This window comes from Bacillus rossius, chromosome 6, assembly GCF_032445375.1.
Source record: "Bacillus rossius redtenbacheri isolate Brsri chromosome 6, Brsri_v3, whole genome shotgun sequence".
Taxonomy (NCBI): domain Eukaryota; kingdom Metazoa; phylum Arthropoda; class Insecta; order Phasmatodea; family Bacillidae; genus Bacillus; species Bacillus rossius.
In genome coordinates, this window is record NC_086334.1 from 79,681,745 (window position 1) to 79,703,608 (window position 21,864).

At 37.1% G+C, this 21,864-nt stretch overlaps 1 protein-coding gene across 2 annotated transcripts in view; it reads left to right on the forward strand.

Annotated features, from left to right (window-relative positions):
- Positions 1-21,864, forward strand: part of LOC134533332 (microtubule-associated protein tau) — a 735,916-nt gene that overhangs the window by 453,599 nt on the left and 260,453 nt on the right. The gene's annotated exons all lie outside the window — the stretch shown is intronic.

Here is a 21,864-nt window from a genome sequence, read left to right on the forward strand (position 1 = left end):
TGAATGGCTTTATTATATTCATTTAGCTTAGTCCTTTAATTTTTACACGTCTTTAACGAGTGGTTGTCTTTTTAAAGTCGGTGTGTAACTCTTTTTATTTCACATGTATGTTATTAGGGATTGTGACTATTACCATCGAACATTTTGTGATGGGGAAGCTATATCTGGTCTTTCTGAATGCATTTTTCTTACGCTAGGTAATGTAATTTTTGACGTGACAACGTCTAATAAATCAAAGAACACCGGCTGCACGCACGTAAAAGTGTCCCACTACGGATGTCCCACTACGGATGTGTCCTGTTTGCTCATTGTACGCATGCGTGGCATCTCTCTTCATGCTCATTGTACGCATGCGTGGCATCTCTCTTCCACTCGATTGGAATAACCATCGATTTGACTTTTCAATCATATTTTCGTCGTTTGAATTATTAATATTATGTAATTTAACGATCGTCCACCGATTTTCAGCACAATCGGTAAGGTTATTTAAAAGTAATGTTGAAAATTCAAATAAGTTTTGAACCAACAATGGTGTTTTACAGTAACACATAATAATTCAAATTACACCCAGGATCTTTTGCACTACGTTTGAAAAAATATTGTAACACATTATAAATAAGTTTGGTGTATTTAGGATGCGTATTTGTTATCAAATCGTATTTTAAAAACGAAATAATAATATTTCCCTATCGTGAACAAAATTTTTATAAATATATATATAACATCTGAAACTACATTTTTTAAGTATGGCATCGTGGGCTTGCGGTTAGCGTAGCTAACTCTTTAATCAAAGGTTGTCGGTTCGAATACCGGCAGCTACGAAATTTTTTTTGTACTTGTAAAAATAAAAACTGCGCACGCAACATTTCAAAAGTAATAAATATAGGCCTATTTGAATTAATGAATGCAAATAAAAGTAAATTTATTAATTAAATTGCACATTTCATTTCACTCCTTTGTATCCATACAAAATAGTGATAATTCAATAAAAAATGATTTAATTTTATTCTTAAAAGTATGCAGAGGTTGATTTTATCATACAAAAGATAGAAAAATTAAAAAAAATTTCTTCCTCAAAGAACATAATATTTTTAATTCCTAAATGGTTTTGTTGCAAAAACCTATTACGGCTCAGTCTCAGGCCGTATATGATATTTCCTTTTCATCTGGATCAATCATTTCATCAATGTTTTGTTATGACGTTGTCACGTTAAACTATCGTCCGTAAACCAACTTTACAGACAACCAATTTTTAAATATATATTTCTACTTAATTGTACTCTCATGTGTATACGTCAATATTTACCTAATTTTCTGTTCAGTTTAAACTTTTGAAATCGCTCTTTTAGTTCATTCTCCTGTTTTGTTTTGTTTTTATTTTTGAGGTTGTGATATTTTCGGTGGTATTAAAGTATTGGTTCTTTTGTATATAATATTTTCAGTTATGGTGGTTACACCTGTTCTCATTGGCATACATGTGTCTTTTTAGTACAGCATCTGTAGTATATGGTTGTATATGTAATGTAATTTCTTCTGGCCATCTCTGTGGGTTTATTTAGTGTCTGGGTTTGAGTCTTGTGTTGGGCATCTAGTGGTTGTTTCGATGTAGGTTGCATATTTCTATATGGCTGTAGGCGTTGTTTGGTTTTCTATTACTGATAACTATATTATGGTAATATTAACGAATTGTCTATGTGGGGGTAAAAATTCAAGGAACGTTTATGATGAGAAATATACAGTTTTGTTTGTGTAAACGCTTTAGTTACTTCAATACTTATTTTTTTAGTATTATCTTGACACTATATTAATTTTAATGTAAAGATATTTTATATAAAAAAAATTGGTTATTTTATGTCTGGCAATAAATGGATTAGAACTAGTAGGTAGTACATAGTTTTTAGTCTGGTGGGTAAATAGTATTCGTACACCATACATGTACTTAAATACATGTTTAATTTTAATGTAAATATTTTTTCCTTCTTTACTCCTTGTCACTTGAAAGTCGTTGTCGGGCTTCGTCGTTCACGTTACTTGGTTTAAATGCATGGGTGGCGTAATTAATAGTTTGCAAGGCATCCTTGTTGTTTTACATATTTTAATATATTATTTTATCCAGCATTACAGCTGGAGGCTTGTGTTCGGAGGACGCTGCGTGTTTGTACTAAACAATACTTCTTTCCGTCTGCCCTCCGTCAATGTGAAAGTTACAAGGTCCGCCGAGGCGACTGTAGCAGTCTCTTGGAGAAGGCAGATATAATTTTTGTGTTCTGGACCATCGTTGAAGCGATGCGGTGTTTGCGGCATGGAATTGCTATGTATGTTATTATGTAAACGATTTTGGCAACGTGGTTATTAATATGAATATCCTTGTGTGTTCTTTCACAAACATTACTGGTATGTTCTAATCAGGTTTCGTCGGAATTGGGATTATAGTGCTTCCAATGCTTAATGGAATGCTTAGTAGTTGAATATAGATTCTTATTTAAAACTGAACCAGTAACCTTTTATTTTACATTTTGTTATTAACGCCTTGCGGAACTATAGAGCTTCCTATGCTTATTGGGATGTAGTTATAAAGGTTATTTTTTTATCTACCCCCGGTATATCCTTAATTATTATTTACTAGTATGAAGTCTATAGTTGGTATACATAGCTCTGATTATTCATGTACCACTATATAGAGATGTTTTTTTATCTAGCCTTGATGGAAAGTTAACAATAATCTTATAAGCATTCTTACTCTACAACATGACTCATATAATATTCCTTTATAGGTGTCAACACTCCTTATTTAGAACACCACACACACACTCTATGTATATGTCATGAGCGAAAGGGAAGGATGGATAGCACTTAATATATATTTTTTTGTGTAAATAAATGGTATGGTTATTTAATAACGATGGTATAACTATTTTATAATGATACATAGTTTATTTTATTATTAGAATAACATGCTATGTTTATAGCCGGGAACTAGTTTACTTATATGAAGGACAAATTAGTCTGAGCTGATGATCTACCTATAAGCATTTGTATTACACAGACCGTTAAAACGACTTATGTTTATATTCCTACAAAGTTTGACTATAAGAGATTAAATCTGCCGTTATTTTGTTTAGGGTATAACACGTTTTACTTACATATATATTATTTAATGGCTATATGCATGCGATATACTTACACTTTTTTACTATATTTTTTATTTAATAACGTCTTGTGGCTATATTGCTTTGTACTTCCTATTTAATGACTATAGTACAGTATGCCTACACAAATACTATAACCGATTTTATTTATTAATGAATGTATACTAGCTGGGCTAGCACTAAAGACTCGTATGTGCGTCTTATTTTTTTTTTTTAACAAATGGGAATAGCATGTTTTGTCTCTGGTGTTGTGCCGTTCGTTTGCGCATTCGCGAAGTCTTATGTGGGCTGTGGTTTCTTCCGCTGGCTTATAATTATTTCTGTCTTCGTTTGACAGGGTTTACGTTCTCTATTTTCATATCGCATGAGCGCTTCGTTAGTTATTATAGAGACATAGCTTGTTCCTTCAGTTGGTGTGGTGCTGCGGGGTGGGAGGTCTCAGTCGACAGGTTTTGGTTTCGGATCTTTCCCTGGGCTTCGTGTTAGGGACGTTCTTTCCTGTTGTGTATGTATGTTTCTTATGTTTCGGTTGCTTAATAACATATTTTGAGTATGTAGGTATTTATGGTTATTGATATTTATTTCTGTTGTCATTTCTCGGACCATGCCATTTGGTGTGTTAACTTGAGAGTGTGGTAGTTTTATGATATTGTTCTCGTAGGAAGATTTTTTTTAAGACTGATTTTGGTTTATTGGCTTTCTGTGGGGCCCTATTGTGATTTACTTATGGGTTGTGTTTAGCCTAGTGGTATAATTTTTTTTTGGGGGGGGACTAGGGGTTTCCGTCCTTATTTATTTCCTCAATGTGTAACTGAATTAGTATTTTTATTACCTTTCTTGCATTTGCTGTCGATGGTTTTGCTTGTTTTCTCGCGGTTCCGCGTTTTTTTTTCCTATTTACGTTTAGGGATTTTTACTCTTTGCGTCATGATGTCTCATTAAGCGAATATTATTTCATGGGAGTTTTCGCTGCTGAGGTTTTATTATGTGATTGGCGATTTTATATGCATTGCGCTGTATTGCGTTTGTGAGTGTCTGGTATATCATTTTGATTGTTTTTGTTTTAATTGTTTTTTTTTGTATTTACACTTGATTTATGGTATTTTTGTCACATGCATTCGGCGGTTGGGTATCACTGGGCTGTATGTTTTTTAATGTGTTCCACACTTAGGCGAGTTCCCTGACTCTACTGCAAGTTACTATAGAATGTAGCGTGCCAGTGTTAAAAACAACTTTCCCTTCTCCTGGTTTCCGTCAAAAGTTTTCCGAGTGCCTACACAGCGTACAGACGTGTTTCTCTAATGCTCTCGCTTTGTAATATATTTTATAAATTAACTTATCTTTAAACACTGTCGGTTGTTTGCGGGTTGCACTCTACACGGCTTATATAGCGTTCCTATTTTAAAATATCTTTTCATCTGCATTTTTATTTTTAATTACACGTCGCCGGGTTGGGCTGGGTGCATTACGGTGATTTTTTTTTATGTATGCTTATTTGCTACGTGTCGCAGAGCGCTATTTGGACGGTAAGTACTGTTTTTATTTTAACTATGCGTACATTTATTATTAAAATTTTAACTATGCCTATATGGTTTATTTCTGGCCTTCGTGCCGCAGCTGAGCGGGCCGGTGTTCTAGTTTTTTCTGGGTCTTCGCCCACTCGGTGCGGTTTTTTATTTTAAATATTTTTATTACTTAACGCTACCGCGCACGAGCGATCGTTCAACACTCTTTCCTACACGGGCGTTTGATCAACATTTATTTAAATTTATTTGCTTATCGTTACACGTCGCCGGGGTGGGCGGGGTGTGTTCTCGTGAGTTTTTTTTGTATGCTTATTGGTACATAACGCTGAGCGCTATTTGAACGGTTAGAACTGTTTTTATTTTAACTATGTCAATATGGTGTATTTCTGGTGTTCGTGCCGCATCTAAATTTTATTTTTATTACTTAACACTACGTGTTAACTGTAGGGGTCCTAACTATGCTTATTACTTAACATACTGGTAGTGAGACAATTACTACACGATGTTTGTACAACGCTTATTTTACTTGACGTAAAATAATAGTCTTTGTCCTAACTATGCTTACTACATTTCTATGATTATTTTCTGTCTTTACAATAATATAAATTTTAACTATGTTTATTACTTGGCATGTTGCACAAGTGCCACCACTAAAGCATTTCCACACACAGTGTTGGTAAAATTTAAAGACATTACTATGCTTATAATATGGTGTGGGGATTATAATTGCGCATTTTATGAGTGACGCTCCAGCGGACAACATCTCGCTCTCTGTGCGTGGGGTTTTGAGGTTATGTTGCGCTCTATTTGGTCATAGCTAGTATGGCGGCATTATTTAAGCATAGCGGCATACTCTGGGTGGTGGGGGTTACGGCGTTTGTGGAGTGATGAGGGTTTGCTTTTCGAAATTTTAAAATATGGCGGTTGGAAATTAAACATGGCGGCTTAAGCATAATGGTGGGGGTTTTCTTTAGGCATATCGCATGGCGGTTGGAAATTAGACATAGCGACTTAGACATAATTTTTTTTTTCGAAATTTAAAAACATGGTGGTTTAAGCATAGCGGTTAATGGTTTAGACATACTTGGGGGTGGGTGTTTTATGCATACTAGGAGTGGGTGTTTTAAGCATAGTGGCAAATAATTTAGGCATAGCTAGTATGGCAGGGATTTTTAAACATGGCGGTATTTTATTTAAGCATAGCTAGTATGGTGGGGGTTTCTTTTATGCATACTTGGGGTGGGGGTGGGTGTTTTAAGCATACAACATGGTGGTTTAAGCATAGCGGTAAATGATTTTTGAAAATTTAACATGGCGGTTGGAAATTTAAATATGGCAGTTTAGACATAGCTAGTATTGCTGCATTATTTAAGCATATTTTTCGAAATTTAAAAACTTGGCGGTTGGAAATTTAAAAAAAAACATGCCGCCTTTTAAGCATATCTTCCTTATTTAATTCTACTCTCATCAACTGATCTCGTGGTCTAGTGGTTAAGGTGTCTAGCTTGTAACCTCTACGTTGCTGCGTTCCACCGATCGAATCCCCACACCGCCCAGGATTTTTTGTATACAATTCCCGCCTTCGGAGCGACGGTGGCGCGCTCCGGTAACCAAAGACTGAACTAAGATGGCGGCCTCCAGCAGACGTAAACAATATGGCGGCCCCAGTGGCTGCGATGGTGGCGCGCCCTGGTAACCAATTTCAACAACAATGGCGGCCTCCATGAAACAAGATGGCGGCCCCCAGGTTGGTTCTGGCGCAATGTTTACATTTCAATGTTTACATCGTCCCAGAAACAGCCTGCCACTCCTACTCATATGAATGTTGATGCTTCCGATTTCTCAGTGATAATAAGTTTATCACCATACTTTACTTTTAGTCGTAGCTTAATCGTTCTGTAATCTTAAGTCGTAGTTTTGCAAACATTTTGTAATTCGTTCAAAGTAAACTGACAGTCATCGCTATTTTCAATCTAAGTAAATATTTCCTCCATTGCCAGATTCGTAGCTTCGTCTTTAGGACGACCCATTTTAGCTCCAGTGGAAGGTTAATAAAAAATAGCATAGCAATCTCGATGATACTTAGTTTCAGCAGCAACTAAATCATATTCAAATTCAATTCGAGCAAGAACAGCTTTTGCTTTAGCATCGTCACGAGTCGGAGCTGTTTCCAAAATTGAATCTTTAAATTGAAGTGTACTTACTTGGCTAATTCGACGGCGAAAATCTGAGGATTTTCTTCTTTCATACTCTTCATTCAATTTCTGGCCACAAAATAAGCATAGTTCTTTAAAACAAAAAGCTTATTCACTGATACGTGATCTAGTACGAGGAGGACTTGCTGTGGATGTACTGGCTTCTTGTTCTTTACGTTGTCTTTTATTAGCTGCAGCAATAGAAGACTTTCGAGTATAATTTTTACGACAATTTTCATGTATTGTCACAGATTTCTGATTTTTGCGATATTCCGAAAATTCATCAGCTCTTTCGATACTTGCATTAATTAATGTCTTCATACCACGTTTAACAGTAACAACTTCACTTTCAGTTAAAAGTTTACCACAAATAAAACAATATTCTGACATTTTTGTTATAAAACTCAAAACATCACAATATAGGTTAGGATAAACACGTGTTTTCACTACAGAGTGACGCTCAAGACTAACCTTTCTATGGACTAACGGTATTTCATTTATCATAGCAGTTATAAGACACTAGCCACGCGCACAATATAACAAGAGACAGATGTCTCGATGTTACACTGGCTTAAAAATTAAGGGACTGGGTTTCATTTTACCTGATATTCTTATAGTTATAACTTATGTATATTTTATATTTTAAATAAAAGTTACAATGACCATAAGAAAAATATTTCAACATAATTTTTAATAATGTAATATATACAATATATATTATAATATGTATAATAAAATATTTAATATATATAATATAAAAAAAATATATAATACATAATATATATTATAATATATAACATCTCTAGAGATGTATATACATGGCGTACTCATGCATATTATGACGATAACAACTTTTATAACCTTTTGAATCGTTATATCTCAGAAATGGTGGATCGTAGGAAAAAAAGGTATTGACACATTTTTATAGATAACTTTAGGATCTACAATTTTTGTCAAAGGTACTTTTATGATAAAACTTACCGTTTTGCTGAAAATCGTGAAAAACTAATTTTTTTACCTTTGACCTTGAATAAAATATTTTCCATACACGGGGATGATGGGGAACTTTTAAATATCATTCATTATTATGTTTTGAAAAATTTAACTGGTTTTTAGCTTGTTGGGATTTTATGTACCTTCACTCTCATTTTTTGGTCTAGATTGACCGGACTATAATAAGAAGTTCACACCAGTATGCATTCAAAATAAACTTTTTTCTAACATTCCGTATGAGAAGTGTATAAATGTATGTCCGGAAACTGAAGTCAATGCTTGGTGTGTTTGGAGTCCGCCATCTTGGGTTGTGACATCACGGCGGCCATCTTGAATGACCTTGACTATGATCTCGCCGCCAAATTGGAATCCACCATTTTGTTTCTGAAACTTTCCACCATCTTAAAATCGAATCCCCTAATTCGTTACGGCCGCAATATGGTTTTTCCATCATCTTGTTTTTATCTGCCGGAAGTTGTCATCTTGCTTTTCTTTCTTCTACTGGAGGTCGCCATCTTGGATTATGTAATGTCTACCACTTTTGTTTCTGCTATTTTTTCCTAGTGTGTGTCAGCTACTCTCTGTCTCATGTACATAAGTTCGATGTTCCATTACCTACTAATGAGGTTATGACCCTTATTGTCATATTAAATTTAATTTTTTATACTGCACTCATTGGCAGTTAGGTGATTCGAACCATGGCAGTTCTGAACTCTGGATTATAAACAAACGCCTCTTACCACATGACCATCGAGACATTTAACAGACTGAGAATTATATAAGGTATATATAAAAAATGTCGCATACTCGGACTTGTAATTTTTTTCAATATGATGAAATAAAAATAGCAGAATTTGTTAGAGGGAACTGCCACCATACTTGTTTTCAATTCACAATAATAGGAGCACGAGTGTCACGTAGTACACCAACCATATGCTAGAGGATGCTGCCACCATCTTTGTTTTCAGTTCTTGCTACTAGGCACGTTAGTGTCCAGCCATATGCTATAGAGCGCTACCGCTATGTTGGCAAGAATGCAGGAGTATTTATTGCAAGAATGTTGTCACTTCCGCCATCTTTTCGGACATCATAGCCGTCATATTGTAATTCTGTAATTATTAACCTATATATCCGGAAATAATTCCAAAAATTATAAAAAAAATTCGCCCATTAATGTAATTGATTCAAGTCTTTGGGTCAATCTTTGACCAATAAAAATAAAGTTTTATGTTTAAAATTTAATTTAATTCATTTAAAAATACAAAAAAAAATATATATTTACTGTTCTTATCTATCAGCTTCCAGTGAGCCGCAGATGTAGGTTTGGTCGCCATATTGAAATTCTGTACTTATTAAATAAATAATCGAGAAAAATCGACAAAATATTAGAAAATTAGCCAAATAACATAGCGATTGAATCAATCCATTTCAGTCCTCGGTTCGATCCTTAGTCGATGCAAAAAAGGGTATTTTAGACTAAAAAAAATATTTTTTATTTCTCTCTTTACCTTCTGACAATTGGATAGTTGGCCTTACAACGAAACGTCTCTCTAGACAGGCCGTATGACAAGCGTCTCCACACCAAGAGGTTTGGAAACCCCTTAAGCTTACTCATGTACCATTTCAGGTATAGACAAAGTATCCCGAACCAAAAGATCTAATTCATCGGTTCTCAGCATATTGTTCGAACAGATCATTTACAATGTCAGCCTTGTAGGCCAAGCGTATCCGAACCACGATGTATTCGTTTTCGATACTTATGTTTTTACTGCTGATAAAGACACTGCACCCGTAAAAGTCTCCTCTAGTATGTAAACGACGATGGTATAACTCCACAATGATCTATACTGACGATAGTCAGCATTACTGTTGTTGTAGGTAATAGGTCAGACTGAATTAAAGAACTTACTATTGCTGATGGTACATACGTCAACAAGGTCTTCGTCGTTTTTGCGACTGCTACTGTCCAGTCCGAGCAAAAGATTAAAATCAACAACTCGAAATTGCTCTGGCTTCCGCAGCTCCAACTGGCTACGACGGATACAATGGCTACAGCAGCTCCAACTGGCTATAACGGCTACAATGGCTCCAAATCTCTACAGCAGCTACAACTGAATTTGGCTCCAATTGGTTTCAATCATATTTAGCCCGAAATCGTCTCGATTGCTGAGAAGGCTTTTTTGTTACTTATTATTTTGTTTAGTGACGATTTTTGCATATTTTAGTTAGAAATTGTAGTGTAAGAAAACAATCTTAGGCGATAAATTAAAATACAAGAAATAAAACATTTTTTTCAAAAGACAAAACATAATTTATTTTTCAATAAAACACACTTGCAGGTAAAACAAAGCATTATTGTACTATCCCGTACATCTTAGTTCATTAAGTATAGTACAATTTTCTTTAGTGATGGATATATTTTTAACATTTTGAGAAGCAAGTAGAAGTCGTAACCTATCGACCAATATTTTAGGATCTTCTCATGTTGTGTAATCAATCTCTTCTACTGCTGCCTCCATCTTCTTTGCGCTTTTACTGCCAATTTTCTGAGAAACTCGATAATCTTCTGTTTTAAAACCAGTCTCATAGTTATTATAATCATAATCGTCCCATTGATCATCACGGAAATGATCAGAATTGATAATTTGAACATGTCGCTTCCATTGTTTAGGTCTCAGTACTTCATCACAATTGTCAATCTTGTAAGATTCAGGTGCTTCAGCTTGGTCTTCGATCTTGAAAGGTTCAAGTGCGTCATCACGTTATTCGAACTTGTCATCTTCAGATGCTTTTATATTGTTTTCAGTTCTGCAAAGATGACTTGAATTTGCTATTGATAATTTTTTTTAATTTCCATTAAAGATGTTACTTTCTTCGTTAGCATTTAATTTCAAATCATTAACGAAGTCTGGGATAGTGTTGTCTTTATTTCACTTTGTGGATGTTGAAGCACCGTTCTTTTTATCATCAGTTAGCTTGGTTGTACAGATCTTGTGATGTTTATTCAAGATATTTCGTCAACTAAATGATGCTGAGTGCCACTAAATAATTTTTGGTAATGACCCAAAATACACTCACTTCTCTCATGATGTTTAACATTTATTGCAAGGTAAAATTCTTGCTGCGATAACTACACTTGTGTCCGTTCGATAACGGCTACAGACATCGCTACGGAATCCATACTAGCTTCTGTGAATGTGGTCAGAAGCATACTGAGTGTTTCAAACTAAAACAGACATTCAAGTAGGAATTTCAGTAAACCATCAGCTAGAGTTAATTTTAAATTTGTTGAAAAATTCATCTCCAAGTAGATCTGCTTTTCACCAACAGATGTCTCCTCATGTAATTGCTCACAGTGTTCGTGCTTTAAACAATATATCTCAATCCATCTAGTACAATTTACCTTGTATAATAATGCAAGTATAAAACATTCGTTGTTTGTAATGTTGTAAAAGCGATCACTGTTTTAGGCGTGATGCGGGATGCTCACTCACGATCGGAATAGGAGAGCTTTGCTAGACCTCAAGCAGAAGGAGAATAATCTTGCATGCTGTGGTTCTCAGCTGTTTTAATACATAGAAATCGAATCAGTGATAAATCTAATTTATGTGTGAGTTTCACCTGATTTAATTTGTAGTTGTAATTTGGTAACAGGAATTCACTAACAGGAATTCACTAACTAAACGTAAAACTGAATACAATTGCATGTCTCATATCGAAAGTAATTTGGTAACAGGAATTCACTAAATAAACCCAAAACTGAATACAATTGCATGTCTCATATCGAAAAAATGCTTGGAATGATTACCTACTTTCTAATGATTAACAAGAAGCACATAAGAAATTCAACAAACGTTTTGACAGGAACAACCAGGAACACAGGGAGAACACAAACAGAATGTTGTCAGGAATAACAAGCGGCCGAGCTCAAAGTAAAGATCATGCAAAATGGCCGCTGTGAAGTAACAATCCAAGATGATGGACCTCAACCACACACAATGTACTGGCACCAGATGCCGGACATACATTTATAGATTACTCGTATGCCACATCGGAATGTTTTAGGGGAAAATTACAGAATAGCGGCTCCTGGAAAACAAGTTGAATAGTAACTACAGTTTAAGGTTAGTTAGGTTACCTTTATTTATTACTTATAAAGTTTTACTTACGTACCAAAAAAATATTACTACTTCTGAATTTACGCAACGAATCTTCCACTTGACGGTTTTGTATTAGCCTTATTTACAAGAAGCTGTTATTTTATAAAATTACCATATTAGGAATCTATCCTAATTTTTTGTGTTACAATATAGATTTTATACTCCTTAAACGAATTCTAACCAAATGAATAGTGCCCACAGCGTCATCTAAGAATAATTAGTTCTTGAGTTTGGCTAGGTTGATTTTAGTTCTCAGTATATGTTCTTTAATACTAAGTGGGTAGAGTGTTGGAAAAACTGTGCGTAGCCTTGCATTTGTGAATAACAGATTGTTTTGCAAACAGCCTTTCTGTTTTATTTGTACAAAACATTTCTTTTAAGATATTTTCGTATGTAAGCTTTCACTTGATATGTTTTGAGGACGATTATGACCTTACGCAAAAAACCTATAGAATTGGTTGTAGGGAAAGTTGAAAATAAGTACATTTCATCGTAAACAATTTGAGTAATTTGGTTGCTCTTGTATTATGTACTAGCCAGGCCCCGATTTCAGGAGCCAGCACTCTGGGAAAATAATTTTTAGCCACCCCCCTTACGTTCCAGTTCCCCGCTGTGGGGTGTAAAAAATTTCCCCGTGCGGGGGCAAACAGCCCACGTCCATCTCTACCTGCACCGCCAGTTACAAGCATTATTTTTCAACCTCGCTGACCTTGACTTCGCCAAGGCTACTTGCGTAAACGCAGTAGAGACGCAAAACTAAATTACCAATTTGATTGGGTGTGCAGTAGGTTATTGCAGTTTTCAAACCAATTATATTATATGCAAACATTTAAATTTATTCCCGGTAAATTAGAATACATGAAGTACCAACAAGTGAAATAAAATATATATATAAAAAAAGACATAAAATTTACAAATGCTATACGTGACGCCCGGCCGTAGCGATCACGTTAGCTGCGGCACAAAGACCTTGCCATCGCATAAGTAAGTCTGTCCATCACCGCGCGAGGGAGGGGGGGGAGTCCACACGAAATCTTGGCTACCGTCCCAGAAACAACCTTTTCTTTCACCATTAATAAATTAAAGTTCTACTTACATTGGTACTCGCCGTGCAGTACATATTTACCAAGCTGTCGTGCCTCGGGTACCCGGGCTGTAGACTGGGCGTAGATCACACCTGTTGCACGGTCAAATGGTCCCGGTCGACGCACTTCGGGACGTGGTGGATTGACACTCGCGACTTGCGAAAAAGTTTAAAATTGTTGATGCGAAATACGTTCCCGTACATTCCAAATTATAAGAAATATTATGCATCTGATGCGGGCCGCGGCGACGATAACTCCGCGGAGCCATGTCCATGGTTAACCGATCATCACTAAGTATGGGTAGTGTTCCCAACTCCCGTGCACTCCCTGGGGACCCATATTCACAACTCGACACGCCCTCGGTCAACGCCCGCAAGGTTCTCTCCCTGAACTCCGACTGCCAAGTGTCCAAAAAAGTTCGCTCGCCGCATACGACACACTGCCGTGACGTCAGCCAACTCCCTCTGCTAATTTCCCACTCTCTCATGGGTGGACAAGTCCATTCAGCAGGGGGTCAATGGCCGCACGGTAAACCACAGTACTTGATTAAATATTAACTAAAACTAGTAAAACATTACTTCAAAAAATTACGTTAAAATTATAATTAAACATAATGAACACTAAACATAATCACATGAGACACGCGAAGTGTCTCAACCTCCCCGACAAAAAAAAAATAAAAAAAAAATATAATACCCCTTTGAGTTATCTAACTATTAGGTCCGCGTAAAGTAAGTAACACTAAAAGCAACACGTAGAAGACGAAGTAAGAAAGACTCAAAAGAGCCGCGAAAGAGAAAAACACAAAACTAAGACACAGATAGCAAACTCGAAATAGCACCAAACATTAACTGTAAAGCGCGACCCATAGCTAAACTCTCCAAAGGTTTTACAAAAAAAATTAAACTAAACTAAAATAATTTAACCCTGGATATAAATTTAAGCATTTAAAAAAAAATACAACGACCATGAAACTATCATTTCAAAACAATATTTCCACAAACGGCTATAGGTAACTTAGATAAACGTCTAATACATACTAAATTTATTAGAGTCCAAAAATCCGGCTACCTGCCAAAATCACGGCAAACATTACAATATGTAAATATAAAAGACTCGCTAAAACACTTTCAAAAATCACGAAATATATTCTTACAATCATTATTTAAATATAAATATAGATATGAAAGTATATAAATTTTCTCACTTATTTACATCACAACTCCTTTATATCAATTGGAAACCAGATTGCATTCGGACTACCCCCGACAATAGGGCTTCAATTGCGAAAGGTGAGCTTTTTTCACGCGAAAATGGTTCCCACATTCTTCTAACAAAACGGTAACGGGCCCCAAAAATTTCTTAATTACATAAGGACCCCCAAAGGCATACATCAATTTCGCCGTCTTACGTTTGCCTTTATCGCTAAGATGGTGCTCCCTACACAAAACTTCCTGGTTTACAGTAAACGGGTTCGGAAACCGCCCTTTATTATACTGACCCCTAACTACTTCCTTACTCTTTTCCAAATTCATGGCGACATCTACCCACACTTCTTCCAACTTACGCGGGCTATGAATTAACAAATTCTCTGGCGAAATGCCCCACACATTTAATAGGGGATGGCTGATGTCTCGCCCCAAGAATATTAATGCTGGCGTAAATCCAGTAGCCCCATGCTTGGTCATATTAAAAGCCATATTTAAAAAAATTAAGGGCTCATCCCATTTTTGATGATCTTTCTCGCTAAAGATGGTCATTGCTATTTTCACATTTTTATTTACCCTTTCAACAAGATTAGGGTTCGGATAATAAGGACTCGTTTTAATGTGTTTAATACCCCAATTAAGACACATGCTTTGAAACAGCTGACTGCAAAAATAACTGGCGTTATCCGTTACAACCTGTTCGGGACCACCAAACAAACTCCACACCTTCTCCACAAGGGCTTTAATAATCTGGCTACTTTTCATATCCCTCAACGGCAAAAATACGCAATATTTACTAAAACCATCAACCAAAATTAACAAACAACTATTTCCTTTCATCGACCTGGGTAAAGGACCGAAAACATCTAAAAATACCCTCTGCCAGGGGCGCGTAATACTCTCCACACTATGGTACCCAACTTTACTATTTTGAGGTTGTTTCGCCAACTGGCAGGAGACACATCCTTTAACATAATTTCTTACGTCCTCTTTAATGGTAGGCCAATAAAAATTATCTGAAATTTTGTCTAAGGTTTTTTCCACGCCGTTGTGAGCTCCAACTTGTGAGTCATGGAAATAACAAATCAACATATTGACCAACGCACGTGGCACATACAACCTCCTCTTTCCCCCTTTACTGTAGTGCAGTTTTTCATTGTGAATCTCAAAATTTTTGTATTGGGGGAGTTGAATATTTTCCCGGATTTTTCCTACCTCCTCATCTTTATCTTGCCATTCCTTTAAATCAACAAAACCCTCTGGGAAATTTCCTAATACATTACAAACATCAAAATTCTCCTCACTCTCTTCGTCTGACCTTTCACCTACTTCTTCAATCTCCTTGGCATTATACATACGCGATAGCGCATCCGCTACCACATTCTCAGATCCTTTGACATGCTTGATTTTAAAATTAAATCTACTTAAGCGCATTACCCACCTCCCAATCTTACCCAACTGACGGGGGTGGGTAAACAGCCACGTCAATGCCTGATTATCGGTGCACAAGTCAAACTCTGCGTGCTCTAAAAACGTCTCTAATCTCTCCAAGGCATAAATACAGGCCAGCGCCTCCTTTTCATACACACTGTACTTCTGTTCATTTTGGTTTAGGGTACGACTGATGTACATTATAGGTTGCATCCCCAGGGGGCCTTCCTGCAATAATACTCCTCCCAAAGCCAAACTCGAGGCATCAACCTGCACCACAAACCTCTTTTCAAAGTCGGGCAAGGATAAAACAGGTGGGCTTGAAATTGCTATTTTGAGTGCTTTAAACGCCTTTTCCTGTTCCTCCCCCCACTCAAAGGGTATCCCTTTCTTTTTTAAGTTATTTAAGGGGGCACAAAGTTCCGAATAATTCGGGATGAACCGGCTAAAAAACCCAATCATCCCCAAAAATCTCATAACCCCTTTAACATTTTTTGGAGGAGGATAACTGACAATAGGTGAGATTTTCAAAGGATCCATCACTAATTTACCCTCACCAATAATGAAACCTAAAAAATGTATTTGCCGCTTTGCCCAACAAATTTTTTCAGGATTTAGGGTAAACCCAGCCTCTCTCAATTTACCTAACACTATGCGTAAATGCTCAATGTGCTCCTCCAAACTATTTGAATGCACGCAAATATCATCCAAAAAATTCAGAGCAAACTTGTATTGCACGTCCTGCAAAATTTTTCCTAAGACTCTTGACAGACATTGAGCTACAAAATTCACCCCAAACGGCACGCGGGTCCACTCATAATGTCCCCAAGGGGTGACAAAACCAGTATATTTTCGGCTCGATTCATCTAAAATACATTGATGGAATGCAGCATTTAGATCCAAGATGGTAAAAAACTTCGCCTTTCCTAGGTATTGAAAAATAGTATCTATTTTTGGTAATGGGAACGGATCAAGCCTAATCTTCTGATTCAAAAGACGGTAGTCCAAAACAATACGAAATTCGCCAGCTTTCTTCTTCTTTACTAAAAATGCGGGTGATGCATAATTTGACTTTGAGGCAGTTATTATACCTTCTTTTTGCAAATCCTGAATAATTTCCCTAAAGGCTTTCATTTTTGGGGGCGAACACTGGTATGGTACACATTTAATGGGGATATCGTCCGTTAACTGAATTTTATAGGGGTCCAAAACACATTTACCTACTCTTTTGGTAATGACATCCTGAAATTCATCAATCACTCCCTGAATTTTCTCAACTTCGCTTATACTCAACCTTTCTCGGCACCCCTCTATCCCTCCACAAATTACCTGTTCGCTACCCTGGGGTTTTTCCAATCCAATACGATACTTTGGTGCCTAACCGAAACTTAACCTACGAGTCCGGCAATCAATAAACGCCCGAGTATCACTCAAAAAATCAATTCCCAATATCATTTTATACACCAAATTAGAAATCACATAAAATTCCCGATCCCACGAGAATTTATCCACTTTTATATGCATGATTACTTTCACAACACTCTTATGAATTTTCCCGTCAGCTGTTTGCACCTGTATACCTTCCCCTCTCTCTACAACAGGGGCGAATTTTCCATGGAACCAAGGGAACCATTGGTTCCCTACTGCTGACAAATAAATATAATAAATATATTACTACTTGTCTACTATCGTAAACTTGTATTTTTTGAACAGCTCGCTGTAACACTTTGTGTAGGCGCGTTCGCGCGTAGAACCTCTTCAGCTATAGCCTTATCTCTCTCACGCCTCTCTTTCTCTCTCTGCCTTCCCCGCTCCCAACACCCCCCCCCCCTCACACAAAGGTGCTTTCCATCGCTTTCTGCGCCTTCATTGGTGGCCGACTCCTTATCGGATCTCTCCGCCTTCGCCTTCGGGTGTTTCCGCGAGCACTCGGCTTCGGCCGCCGACCTGGGGAACCAAGCCAGATGGTTGGTTCCATCGCGTGCCGCGTGGCGTATTCTCTAAAGAAATTGTGTGTTTCGCGTTGCGTAAAATAACTCGCCTGACATCCTGAAAGCAGATTTACTGCGGTAAAAATACGTACTTTATAATACTTCATTACGTCCCAAGTTTTTGGTGAAGAGTTTCGTCAAATTCAAAAGTGGCCACATAGCTACAGCATTGCGGTAGGCTTGGCCAAGGGAACCAACAGTCTATTCTGCGGGCCCTGGCCATGGAGGGGACTTCAAGGGGAGTGCGGAGGGACGAAGCTGTCGCAGTAGGGGAGGGAGTGGCAGGAAACAGACGCGCTTGTGACTGCGTGGTAGAAAATTTACTTGTTTCATCTTAGTTGCTAAAAGTTTCGAACAAAAACGAGTTTTAATTTTGCAAGGTAGACCCACGCCAGACATGTTGTGTATGGTAACAAATGCTAAATCAAGCGGTGTGCAGTGCAAAAGACACTTCAAAGCAAATTTTTACAGTTCGCACAAATGCTTACTGCTTGTAAACAAACTTTAAAACTGTACTGTTGGACTTGTTTAATGTTTACTAATGAGAAAGGAGTTTGGAATAAGAACGATTTTAGTGACATGAACAATTTTCATAAAGCAACTCACAGACATGAACTCTCGCAGACACATTTATCGGCCGTCTGTAAGCTAAAGATGTTTGGATTCAGTCGTGTTGATCTGAATCTAAACGAACAACTCCGCGCTGATGTAAAAAACACAATGAGGCTGTGGACCGAAACAGAGAAGTTTTGAAACGTTTGATTGATGTCACTATGTTTCTCGGGCGACAAGAGCTTGCGTTCCGAGGTCACGATGAAAAAGAATGTTCCTCAAACCGCGGTAATTACATAGAATTAGTGAAATTGTTAAGCAGTTACGATTCAGTATTAGCCTCATCATTTGGAAACTTCTAAGGTTGTCTAGTAATATACAAAATGATATAATAGAAAGTATTGCTGAAGTGATTGTAACAGAAATTAAAACACAAGTTAGTCAGACTCCTTTTGTAGCACTAATCCTTGACGAAACGACTGATGTTGCCAACATGTAGCAGCTTGCATCTGTATTGCGGTATGTTACGAACGAGGGTAACATCGAAGAGAGATTACTCGGTTTTACTAAAGTTAGTTCTAACAGATCAGTAAAAGCACTGGCAGAGCACGTTTTTAAGTTAGTATATGAGTATAACTGTGGCGAAAAATTGGTATCTCAAACATACGATGGAGCTGCTGTTATGGCTGGTCATCTGAATGGGCTACAAAATTAGTGAGAGATAAATATGATAATGCTATATTCATACAGTGTTGTGCGCATAGACTCAATCTTGTGCTTTCGCAATCACTCAACAACATTACTGATTGTAAGATGTTTTTCAAAACATTAAGTGGGTTTGCCTCATTCTTCTCTCATTCTACCAAACGAACACAGGCATTAGATAAATTTGTGAGCAAACGATTTCCCAAAGTATGTCCTACAAGGTGGAATTATAATTTCCGCTTAGTTCATACGATATTTGAAAACAAATCAGATCTGATAAGCCTTTTCGAAAACATAACCGAAAGTCCTGATGAATGGGATAATGAGACCTACATTTTGCGCGTGGCTTCCTAGCTGCATTAAAATAATTCAATTTTAATTTTATGTTACAAGTGTTTTCTGATTTATTTTCCATCACAGATGCATTGTTTCAGATTATTCAAGCAAAAACTGTCGCCATTAGCTATTGCCTTCTAAAACTGAAAGAAACAGAAAAATTAATTTCTGAGAAGAGAAACACATTCAGTTAAACAATTTGGTCCGTATTCAAAGATGACCCTCCCACCTTTGAATATATATACTATATAGAAGTCGCGAGTGGATAGGATTTACTCTACGTTTTTCAGAAGCGTATGATGAACAGCTTGGGAACTTCACCGCTACAGTGCGCAGCCGTAACGCCCTGTATCGTCTTAGTTGTTATTTACACGTTAGAGCGCAGCTCTGTCGCCCGCTGTCATTCCCCGCACCGCCCACCTATCATTCACTGCAGCTCAAGTTCGTTCAACGGGAGGGGGAAGGGGGTGTTTGAAGAGTTCGACACTTGTCCGCTAGGGACCACCATAAGTCGATGCCCTAGAGATGGTGGCGATTGCGGCGGTGAATTAACCAACTACCTCAAAACCGTATTAGAAATTTTAACATGGGCTGGCGACTTCTATACAGTATATATATTCAAAGCTCCCACTAAGAAACGGCGTACATCTGAGGAAAATGATCCATAAGCTAGCTACAGAAAACTGTATTTTTAAATTATCGATAATATTCTAGTACAGCTCGTTACACGATTCAGCTCACTCGAATATTTGAAGTTCCTTGGTCTAATGGATCCAAATAAAAACTAGGAAAATGCAAAAATATTTCCCGAGGAAGCATTCGCATCTTTAAAATCTTCTTATGGCAACTGCTTCGATTTACCTCGTTTAAGCAGTGAATTAATTGCAAAATTCAGTTTAGCAGAGTTTAAATCTAAATCAATTTATGAGATACTGCAGGTATTGAAACCGTTGGGTTTAAGTGTTGACAGTTTTCCTGAGCTGTATAATTTGTGTTCGTTAGTAGCTACAATTCCAGCAAGTGCATCTGTCGAGCGCTCGTTTTCCTCACTGAAACGAAGTAAGACCTACATCAGAAACGCCCAGAAACAAGAAAGACTGACAAATCTTGGACTCATTTCAATTGAACATAAATTATTGCTTTCCCTGAAACAAAGTATAACTTTCGACAGTGATGTAATTGACAATTTTGTTCGCAAGACACGACGACTAGACTTGGTTTACAAATAACTAAGTAGCAGCCCACCTCAGCAATTCCCCGGATGTGCATATTACTGGACAATGTTGCTGGTCAGCAAGTTTACTCAAGATCTCCTGTATTCCCCGCTCTTGCATTCCAGTGCTGCTCCACCCCACCTTATTCACCTGCATCAGTTCTCAAGACCACAAATGTTAAGCGCCGCCCAAATCTCTCCACTCCACCAATAATTTCTATAAGCTGACAGAGCTTTCTTCAATATTTTAGTTTCAAAATTGTTATGTACGCACAGATTTGTTAACATTTTGGCAGTATATATATTGATATTTTTTAAGACTGACTTGTATGTCTTCATTACTTAAGCGAAATAGCATAACAAAACGACCATACATGCTCATGCTTGAAAGTGAGAGTTAAGATTATTAAATTCTGTGTGACTTTAATATGTATTGCATTGACTACCAAAATCATAATTTCGTGAATTTTGATATATGCTGGTGATGTGTTTCCGAGCGTATCTTTCACTGTTTCACTGATTAAAAAATCTTGCTTCGTGTAACGACGATTGCTCAAGTTTTAGTCATACCAGCTTTTTAATTTTCTTATAATATAGGAAATGTTGACTTAACATTTTGTAGAGAAACTCTTAGGCCTGGCTTTCATCGACACTTAAAATTGTTTTGCTGCGGAAGCCGCCTTATTAGTCGAGGCAACAAAAAAAAATAGATGAAAAACATACTAATAGACCCATTGGTGGTGAACGGGAGGTGGGAGGGCTGTTTTAAGGTACAATTCATCGCTTTTGCTTAAGTGTTTCCAAACTATGAGTTTTAGCAACAAAAAAAATTTGATACAAAATTAAAAAATATAAAATTTCCTACGAAAGAGATACGTTAAACCGCTTAAATAGCACCAATTTGCACCTTAAAATCAAGTTTTCCCGGGGAGGACCCCCGGAACACCCACCTTAATAGGGGGTGACAGTGAACATACTTGGTTCCCCCACTTTGAAATTTACCCTTCGCCACTGCTCTACAATATGCCCAACTCGTTTCCCTTGTTTTAGACATTGCTCAAAAAATTCTTCGCTCACGAAACTCTTACTCGCCCCGGTATCTACAAGGGCTTTGACGGTATTCTTACCCACTTCTACCTCCACACATAAATTATTTCCACTTCGCATCACTAACATATGGTGCTTATCTTTAAATCGAAAATGATTAAGTTTCATCTTTTGCCAACATCTCCTCGTTAAATGACCACTTTTACCACAAAACCCGCAACGTTTATTACCACTCCTCCATTGCTTACACCATTTTTGTACATGTCCCGTCTT